The sequence below is a fragment of the Nicotiana tomentosiformis genome, chromosome 11, assembly GCF_000390325.3.
Source record: "Nicotiana tomentosiformis chromosome 11, ASM39032v3, whole genome shotgun sequence".
Classification (NCBI taxonomy): Eukaryota; Viridiplantae; Streptophyta; class Magnoliopsida; order Solanales; family Solanaceae; genus Nicotiana; species Nicotiana tomentosiformis.
The window spans coordinates 65,466,356-65,477,909 of NC_090822.1; positions in this window are offsets into that span (position 1 = coordinate 65,466,356).

Genomic DNA, 11,554 nt, shown 5'->3' on the forward strand with positions numbered 1-11,554 from the left:
TCTTCAGCGGGATGGGGGACAATCTTTTTTTCTACTTTTTGATAATCTTAGGCAGATAGGAAGAAATCACATGGAGTAGTATTTTTACCTTATTGAGCACTGACGAGCTCGAAACACACACCTAAATTATGCTCGCTAATCAAATATAGTATAATATAATATCGTATCCACATGGATTGGATTTAAACAATATTCGCTTGGTTGCTATCCAAGATGATCAACATTTGAAATTTATAAGATGTCTAATTAAAATTAACCAAGAATCTAAAGCAATTGACTGATGACAATCGAATCAAGGAATAAGCAAAGAAGGTTATCAACGGGAGAAGATAGAGATTGATAGGATAAGTGCAAGATAATTGTTTGGGATCTAACTCTAGGTAATTCACTTATAATATTTAAGTGAGTCTCTCGAATTCACTCAATTATTAGTTCAAACGTTCAGCAAAAACTTCTCTCTCAATTAAGTTTTAACCTCATAAGATGAACCAATTTAAGCACGCGAAGATATGCAAGAATGCGTAGTAGATTGGTCTTTAGGAAAACCTCTTCCCATTATTCTCTTAACTAGGTTTAATCAATAATTCAACTAGTCTCTTCCGATTACTAAGAAGAATTAATGAACTCGACCAACAATATAATGCAAAGATATCACAAGTTATTCCTCTCTCGATTATATGAACAAGTGAATAAAGATGCAACAATTAAATCGTCCAAAAACACTTTAATACATAAAACTAGAGTTATAATTCACAAACAATCATCAATATACCAAATCCATCAAACCTTAAAGAGAACTACTCCATACATATGGAGCAATTCATCACAAATATAATAAAAGTATAGGAAAACATAAATTCGATCCAAACTCGGGTCTTGAGTGAGGAAGGAATTATGAAATCCTTATGCTTTTGCTCCTCCAACTCCTCCTTAGCTTCCTTAGGTCTAAGGTATAACAAAAGTTCAGAAAATAATGTTTTCCCATGTATTTATACCAAGTAGGGTCGGGCCCAGACGAAACCACCTTCTCATAGTCGAAATTGGATTTTCACTCTGTAAAAATTATACAGGCGCACCGCATGGTACGATGCGCCATGCAGGGCATTAGTGGGGAAATCCAGAGAGCTAAGTTCTGATAGAAAATAGTAAATTGCACAAGCGCGGCGCCCCACGCGCCGCGGCAAGCCATTTTGCTCAGAGTACGGATTGAATCTTGCTTTTTAATGTCCATACTTAGTACTCGATCCCCGAACATGATCCCGGCTTAATCCCTTGGGCTTTTATTTAGATTTCAAAGCTCCAAATAGTTCGAATTAGCTCCATAACATCTACATCACTCGAAATCACTCTTACAAGGCACAAAACACACAATAAGTGTAAAACACTATCAATTAAAGCTCAAACATGAATAAAGTGTAGTGAATTAGAGTGCAATAAGTAATTAAAATACGCAATTATAGCCTACCATCAAGCACTAGTCCATAGCCTTGGGTGCCACAACCCTTTCTTTCTAAATGATACAGTCTATAGCATGAAGGCACTTTCAAAATTTCAACCATTTCTATGTTAGAATTTCAATAGTTTCTTGTAGCTTAATAAAATTCCTTGGTCCATGCACTAAAGCTCCGAGGTTTGTGATCTATTCGGAAATGCCTGTGGAGCAACAATTTTCTGGACAGAGAGAGCACTACCTCGGGTCTCGTGTTGACTACGCAGAATTGTCAAAACTGCAAATAAACTTCCCAATTCGTACCAATATAGAGAGACACCATCATATCCATACAATTAAAGTATTAAGTCACCAATAATAACTCAATATGAATTACCAACTTCTTTATAAATCTTACTATTTAGTTAGAAAAAGTTGATTTATACTAAGTTTTAACTAACTTAAAAACTTAAATCTGTTTCTATCTATAGTTCATGATCTCGACTAAAGTGGAAAAGAAGAGGAGAGCCCTGAGGGACACAAAACCCACTACTATTTGGGCCTAGATAAAGATTTCAGATGGAGGCGAATCTAGTATATAAACATTGCATCTACTTTTTATATTACTAGTTTCTGGACACGTCCGTTGCACATGTATCTCATACTAATACGTATAACTGTTTTAAAACGGTATAGATAATGAATAACATAAAAATTGAAGAGGAAAGCTCAAACTCAAACTGATGAAAGGATATACTTCATTTTCTGGTGATGACGTAGAAATATGGAAGAAAAAAACATTTCATTAGTAGTTGTCTTCTACTTCGGTCATGATTATAGTTTGTATTTGTACACGGTCAACAAATTCAGTATTACATTTTCATAGTTGGTTAAAATTCATTTTTCGATTTACCATTATATGTAGTTGTATTTACACTGTTATAATGTGGTGATGATAAAACTCAATGCAACAGAGATGAACTGAAAATTTGGTCTTTCTATTTTATTTGTCTAAATTATTTTTTTGTGTAATCTTGTAAGTCTGAAACTGGGTCATCCTTGCACATGTTGTATCAGTTTCTGCTCAAATTTTAGATTTCATTTTATGAATATGAGAGTTTCCTTTTTATTAAATTTATTCTTTTCTATATTACTGGCCAATCTTCTAAGTTAGATATATGCATGGCTCGATCGTAAACTGAATTTGCCAACTATTAGTGGATGATATGATGCAAATATTTCTATTTAGGTATTGGAGAATGTGGCTACTTTGTGGCCTTCTGAACAATATACATTTCAGAATGCTGTTGAATTGCCTCAAACCAAAAGTTTACCAAATAACTTCTGGATAATAAACATCGATTCGCCGATTGGTGATTACTGAAGAAAAAAAAAAAAATTACTATTTCATATCAAAAAAGTATAGGGAGTGTTACTTAACCAAAACTTACATAAACAATACAATTTGGTGAATACTCATATGAAGTAAAAAAAGAAAAAAAAAAAGAACTTACCTGTTAAAATTGCAACTTCAATGTTATTCCTTTACTGCTTTTTCTGAAAAGTTCCGATATAATATTTACCATTATTTCTTCCATTGACCTTGTATCCCGATTATGAGAAAATCTGGAATTGGAAAAAGTAAACTTTCTAATGGAATGAAAGCCTAAAGACTGAGGAAAATGGTGCAAAATGGAACACAACAAAGGATAGCTCTTTAAATTAGAAAAAGGTCTATATCCATTACTATAAAGGAGGTTGATAATGAGATGTGAAAAGGCATGCATGAAGACTTCATGACGTAATAATGAATATTAAAGTCCGTTCATTACATATCTATCTGATAAAGCAAACAAAAAGTGACTTCAATGGTTTTAGTCTTGAGCTTTGACACATTTTTCTTAAGAAAGCCAAAGGCCTTACTAATGCATTGTTGAAACATAGTCATTTGAACAGGTTTCATCTTAATGGCCATGTGTGAATGGCTCTTGCATTTCTCTTTCTCTGAGTTTACGTTTCTTTTTTGTTATGTTCATTAACTTTTTTTTTTTTGTATTCTTTGTAGAATGTTTTAATTATGTCTTTGCACCCAAATGTTCTTGAAATAATGCTTGCCTGAAGGGCGAAATAGTCATACATTCTTTTATAGTTATTTTAGTCTTTTAACTTTTGTCTTCCTACTTATAATATAGTATGATTATTGTCACAACCCAAAATCCAACTAGTCGTGATGGTACCTAACCCGACCTGTCAGGTAAGCCAATTAACAACTATTCAATTTAATGAGTTTTCCCAAGGACTGGTAGTACAAATCTCACTTCTAAGATTCAGAATTTACATAGCTGGTGTGAAATAAAAATACATCATCTGCTTGAAATATATATGAACAGATTAATAATTCTAGAACTACCAAGAACAAGAGGCAGTTGTGACCGGATCGCAGGTACATCCTCAATGCCAGCTCCCGCCATACGGAGCAATATCAGCATCCCAAAATCTGCACGCAAGGTGCAGAAGTGTAGTATGAGTACAACTGACCCCATGCACTCAATAAGTAACAAACCTAACCTAAGGTTGAAAGTAGTGACGAGCTGAGACAAGGGTCAGAACCCAACTCCATTAACCAGTAACAGTTCATAACAATATGATAAAGATGGTACAAGAAATAACTCAACTGGTTCACAGTTACGAAAAATAGGCATGCTTTTGAAGTATGACAGTAGATCCCAGATCTTTCACCGAAAACCTCAAAAATATATAAATAAGTTTGAACAACTGTAATTTTCCCAAAAACCTTTCAACAACAGGATGTTTCATTTTTCAGATAGCATGAGGAATATACATCTCTATGCCTATATATCAATATACATGTGAAATCATGAATGTCACCAAAACCGGGTAACATGAAAAAATGCATCTCTATGCTTGTATCTCAAGTATGCATGCCGAATGCAATGTATCTCAATGATGAACTCATGTACTCACACTCTCAGAGTACTCAATCACTCAGTACTGTACGGGGCAAGTCTAGCCTAGGGAAGATCCATCCCTCAATATAAATGTATAGGGCAACTCCATCCCAAATGTGAATATATAGGGAAACTCCATGTCCAGGGAACTCCATCCCAAATGTGAATATACAGGGCAACTCCATGCCCAAGGAACTCCATCCCAACTATAATATTCACTGTGCTCGCTGTGGGTGTGCAGACTCCGGAGGGGCTCCTTCAACCCAAGCGCTATAATAAGCCGGGTCCAGGCATAAATAAATAAAAACATGCTGCGGCGTGCAACCCAATCCCATAAATATCACTCACAATCTGGCCCTCGGCCTCACTCAGTCATCAATCTCTCCAGTCTCTCGGGTTCACAATGTCATGTAACTAGCCCAAAATGATGATATGATGTATCAATAAATAACAACAGAGACTAAGATATGATATGCAATGAATGAATATGACTGAGTATGAAATTATAATTTAAACATATAATTCGACAGCAGAAATGACCTCAGTGGGTCCCAATAATACCAGCATTTGCCTAAGCATAATTTCTAATATGAATCACAACTCAGTTGACTACACAACTCTACGGAATCGACTGAGTCCCAATTTTTACGATGCATGCCCACACGCCCGTCACCTAGCGTGTGCGTCACCTCCAAACAAATCACATAACATGTATAATCAGGGTTCATACCCTCAGCTCCAAGTTTAGAAGTGTTACTTACCTCGAACAAGCCAAATCCAATACCGAGCAAGCCAAGTGATGCTCTAAAAATACCATCCCGTGCGTACCGACCTCCGAACGGCTCGGAACTAGCAAAAACCAACTTAAATACATCAAATAATGCCAAAGGAAACGAACCCAATCGATAAAGGTCAAATCTTTAATTAAAAGCCCAAAATCAACCAAACAGTCCAACCCGGGCCCGCACCTCGGAACTCGACGAAACTTATAAAATCTGATAACCCATTCAATTACGAGTCCAACCATACTAGTTTCACCCCAATCCGACTCCAATCGATGTTCAAAACTCAAAAACTCACTCTATGAAACTTTAGGCTAAAACCCCTAATTTCTCTTTAAAATTTCATAATCCAATCACCAAAAACGAAGATAGAATCACGAAATATAATCAAAACCGAGTATAAAATACTTACCCCAATCCTTGTGATGCAATTTCCCTCCAAAGTCACCCAAAACCGAGCTCCAAGTCTCAAAATGAGAATAAAACGACCAACCCTTGAAAATATAGCTTCTGTCCAGCGATCGTCGCATTTGTGACACACTTAGCCGCTTCTGCAGCGTCACTTTTGCGACAAAAGTTTTGCTTCTACGGAGAGGCACTGGAGAAATGGACCTCGCATCTGCAAAAAAAATCCACTCCTACCCGTATCTGCGCCAACTCCCGCTCTTGCGCTCACAATCTCGCATTTGCGCGCACGCAGGTGCGCTATAATTTCCGCTTCTGCAGTCTTCCTCATCCAGATCTCACCTCGCTTCTGCAACTCCTTTGTCGCTTCTGCGACCATCGCACCTGCGCAAAACCACCTGCAGGTGCGATCACACCAAATCCTGCCACCAACATCCTTAGCCAAAATTGATCCAAACGATCTGAACCTCGTCCGAAACTCTTCCGAACCACTCGGGGCCCCGTCCAAATATACCAACTAGTCTAATAACATAACGCGAACCTACTCGAGGCCTCAAATCACGCATAACAATATCGAAACAATGAATCGTACCTCAAATCAAAATTAATGAACCTTGAACTTTCAACTTCCAAAACTCGTGTCGAAACGTATCGAATCAACTTGGAATGAACTCAAATTTTGCACTTTGGTCCCAAATGACATAACGAAGCCATTCCAATTCCCGGAACCACAATCTGAATCCGATACCATCAAATTCAATTCCCGGTCAAACTCATGAACTTTCCAAACCTTCAAATTTCCAACTTTTGCCAATTAGTGCCGAACCCTTCTAGAAATATCCAAATACAAATTCGGGCATACACCCAAATCCAAAATCACCATACGGACCTAACGGAGCCCTCAAAACTTCGTTCCGGGGTCAAATTTACAAAAGTCAAACTGGTCAACTCTTCCAACTTAAAGCTTCAATCATGAAATTCATTCTTCCAAATCGATTCCGATTAACCTGAAAACCAAAACCGACGATTCACACAAGTCATAATACATCATACGGAGCTACTCATGCCCTCAGACTACCGAGCGAAGTGCGAATGCTCAAAATAACCGGCCGGGTCGTTATAATTATAAGCCTCTAATCTTAGCTGCCAGATATAAAATGTTTATTAGTGCAAACCTTAGAAAGAAAACATTAGGAGTAGAGGATCAAGAAATTTTTCAACATACCCCCCATATACACAATGGTCAATTTGTGTGTTCTGATAGTGATAGATTGATAATATAAATAAAAATGATTGGAACCATCTTATACGTTCTTCGTTGTAATCTAGGTGGTCAGGATACTCGACTCTCATCCGTGAGACGCGGGTTCAAGTCCCGGCATCTGAATACCTTTTTCTCACTTTTAAGTATCATTGAGCTCGTGGATATATACAAGGAAGAATAGGTACAAGTAACTAATAAGTATATTTTATCATCTTAAAAATAATAAACACATAAATAAAATCTCATATGATAATAACTACAAAGAAACTCCTTATATAAATGTTTTCAATCTACAAGCTATGCAGTGGAGTTATAAACGAAATTTTACTTTTTTAAATAGCTATTATAACTTTCTCCTATAATCTCGGTCCAATGTTACTAGAATTCTAAACGCCATGGTGGAATTACCTTTAGGCCAGAAATTGATATTTTAGTCTCAGTTACCGCTACATTTTTGTTACAGTAGTAGTTATATTCTGTCATGATCCCAAATTTTTACCTTAAGATGTCGTGATGAGACTAGATAAACCTAATATACATTGAGAATTAGCAGAAACAGCAACTTAGATATCAAATTAAATTTTCAAACTATCATAGTAAAGCCCAAATAGTACAACTATCAAATATATTCCAAAATCGGTGGAACTGAGTCATAAGCTCTACAGAGAATGCACTAATAATCTCTAAATACAACTATGTTTGAATAAAGATAAACAACACTAAAGTAATAGAGAAGGTGACTCCGAGGTCTACAAGCGTCGAGCAGGTATACCTTGAAATCTCCAAAATAACTGGTCAATCACCAGCGTCCGGCACGAGCATATGTACTTGGATCCGCACAAAAGTATGCAGAAGCGTAGCATGAGTACACCACAACGGTACCCATTTATCAATACAGGACTAGCAAAGAAAATAAAGCAACAAATGACAACAAAAGAGTACGTGTGATAAGAGAACAAGTAAACAATTACAATCAAAACACTAATGGAAAGAAATAAGAAAACAAGAACAACAACCATTCAAATCATCAAGCCTTTCCAACATAGAATGTATAACAAAAATCATACCGAGGTACTACACCTCATATTAACATTTCACAAGTCACAATCACAATCTTCCTTATATCATAGCGTGAGCCTTGCATTTATTTAAGAATATTTTTTCTAAAATAGCTACACGTGCTTTAGCCCCCTTATCTCACCGTGTGGCTTCAAGTAATTTCCTTAATAGCAACACGCATATAAATCCCACTTTATCTCGCCACATGTACATCAACCCCTATCCTTATACTGCCGCATGCGCATCAATATTACAACACAATAATCAACTCGCACCACACGTGCCCATATGCCACAATATTGCCAAAATCAATAATACTGATGTTACCATAACATATAGCCCAAGGCTCAACCTCAATGTGTACAAGAATCTCAATAGCAACAAAAGGGATGAGAAATAACTCAACAAGGAAAGATATCTCAACAATTAACAACTTCAACCACAATATATTAATAGCTTTTACAGCTACAACTTTAATAACTCAACAATGAAGGTATCCCTATGGAATTGCAACTTCCAATTCAGATACATGGCATAAGCTTAAAAATGAAAGAGATAGCATGAAATATCGACCAAGTCCAAATGCATGTAGAATAACTCAACAATAGAAGAAATGACATGTAACAACTACTACAAGTAATGCACATAAGAGTAACTTGGAGATGGAAACTGGAACATATAATGACGATTTCAATTAAAGCACGTGAGAATAAAATTAACAACGAAAGATAGAACAAATAATAACAACTTCAATTACGTGCTTATAAGTAACCTACGAGTCTAAACCGGTCAAATATCATATATAAGCCCGTGTACATACTCGTCACCTCATGTACACGTCTTTCACATAATCCGAATAGTATAAACAACCCAAATTCTAAGGGGTAGTTTCCCCCACACAAAGTTAGACAAGATATTTATCTCAAACAAGTTAAATCAATCCACTAATAAGCCCTTCCCGCGCAAATCCAATTTCGGATAGCTCAAATCTAGTCAAAAATAACTTAATATCATAAATAAAAGCCATAGGAAGTAATTCCGTATAATAAAGATTCGATCTTTAATGAAAATCAAAAGTCAACTCAAAAAGTTAACCCCGGCCCTGCACCTCGAAATCTGGCCAAACTCACAAATTCTGAATACGAATTCCGATACAAGTCCAACCATATCAAAATCATCCAATTCTGACCTCAAATCGACCTTCAAATCCTCAATTTATTGTTTAGGAAAGTTTTTATAAAAATTCCCAATTTTTCCAATTCAAATCACTAATTAAACGATTAAAAATAAAGATGGAATCATGAATAATGAATAAATCTGAGTAAAAAACACATACCTCGATCCAAGTCGTGAAAATTCCCTCCAAAATAGCCCAAAACTCGAGCTCTACAACTCAAAATATATTAAAATGAACCAAACCCTCGGAGTGTCTCAATTCACTCTGAAACTCACCCGAAACCAAACCAACCACCTCGGCAAGTCACATAACTACAAATGAACATAGAAAAGGCAATAAATAGAGAAACGCGGGTACAATACTCAAAATGACCGGCCGGGTCATTACATTCTCCCCTTCTTAAAATAAACGTTCGTCCTCAAATAAGTATAGAGACATGCCTGAAGTGCTGAAAAGGTGACGATATTGACTCCGCATGTCATGCTCGGTCTCCCAAGTTGCCTCCTCGACCGGTTGATGATAGTAGGCTATATTTATGCAATTTAGACACTATTTACACTCTAATTTAGCCGCACTTTATTGATATTTGAATGCTAAAAGATAACAAAATGCTCTAATTAAGAATTTGATGCTTTGCATGAGCTATTCCGAGCTAGGAGGGAGCTAACGAGTGTTTTAGAGTCAACATGGAGTGTGAAAGGCCAATCGAAGGTTAGCCCGGTCGAAAAGGAGCGAGAAAAGCAAGCGAGGCGACCCCTCCAGGTGTGCGGCCGCGAATTGGTCCGCGAACTCAAGGCAGTGAGGCAGTGGAAATCCGCGGCCGGATCCGCGGTCGAATCCGTGGCCGCGGACAGGCGGACGAAAGCCAAACACGCAGGGTTAATTATGTAATTTTCTAGGCGATTAACGTAAACCTATATGAAGCCTAAACTCGCCCAGAAGTCAGATATAGCTGATTTTAGAAGATTTTAGAGGCAAGAACAAAGGAGAGAAGACGGATAATTTCCTAAGAGTTTTCATCTTCTTCTTCTTCTTACTTCTATTTGTTGATTATGAATTATTTTAGTGATTTCTTTTCCATTAGTATGAGTAGCTAAATCTATTATCTAGGGTTGATGGAACTAATTGTTGGATGAAGTCTTGACTCTATTTTGTTATAATTGAGCCGTGTTTGTTCTATGATTGTTCAACTACGTATTGTATTGTGGTTAATTGAAAGGGCACTTGATTAATCGTGTCTAGTTATCTTATGTTGCTTGAGAAAGAACACTTAGTTAGATTGTTGTTGAACAACACCACTTTTGGGTAAGTTAAGAGATTAATTACTTGAATTTAAAAGTAGGGTTAGAAATAATGAAGCTTTGGTGGGATAATTTTGAGATGCATAAATTGTTAACTAGAGTAGTTCGAGAGAATGCTTCTAGTAAATTATTGTAATTGATCGAGAGATAATTACGGTAGCCCGGAACACATAATCCTCATAGAGTACTACGACGATATTATAGCTAAAGAGTTAAGAATTAATCTGGCAATTGGGAAAATCAATAGCCCTAGATCCTTTTACCCTTGAATTCAATTTTAGTCTTGATTATTGCTAATTTTATTGTCATTTTTCCTTAACTAAATAAATTTCACTGATTATTCATAAAACTCTTGCATCCGAAAGTTGCCCGAGCTTATTATTAGCATTATTTAAAGTTGTAATAATAGGTTAGTTCTCTGTGGGATTCGACTCCGGACTTGAACCGGGTTATATTTGTAGCGACCGCTTCGTCCTTTTTACAAGGTATAGTTGGGCATGATCAAATTTTGGCGCCGTTGCTGGGGAACTAATGGTGCTATTTATTACAACTTAGAAGAATTGCTAGGATTCTTAGTTTAGATCAATTTCTTACTGTGTTTAAAATTTTACATTGAAATTCTCATATTTGAATTCTGTAGTGACTCAGGTGTATGCCTAGAAGCTCTTCGAGGACTGGTGAACTTTTTGAAGGACTCTCGGACCCCGAGAAAGTATTCAGGGCATTAAATTGAGCCAACAAGAAGAACAAACAGTTACAACAAAAACACACACTCAAAATTGAAATGGACAACGTGGACGATGTCAACAAAAATAATCGAAATAATCGGGTTGACCCAAACAATGGAGTGGTGGCACCTCTTGTGCCAGAACTTGTTCTTTATGATTGGGCACAACCAACTGCTGATAACCTAGCCACCGCCATTACTGTACCTCAGATACAAGCGGAGACATTCCAGATCACCAACAACATGCTGCATCTGTTGCAAAATAAGGGACTGTTCTGCGGGTCATACATTTAAGACCCACAACAACATCTGAAGAATTTCCTATCAATATGTATGACCCAAAGACAGCCGAATGTGACTCCTGAAGCCATCAAGCTATTACTGTTTTCATTCTCTGTGACTGGAGAGGCTCAAACTTGGCTGAATTCGCTCCCAATAAAC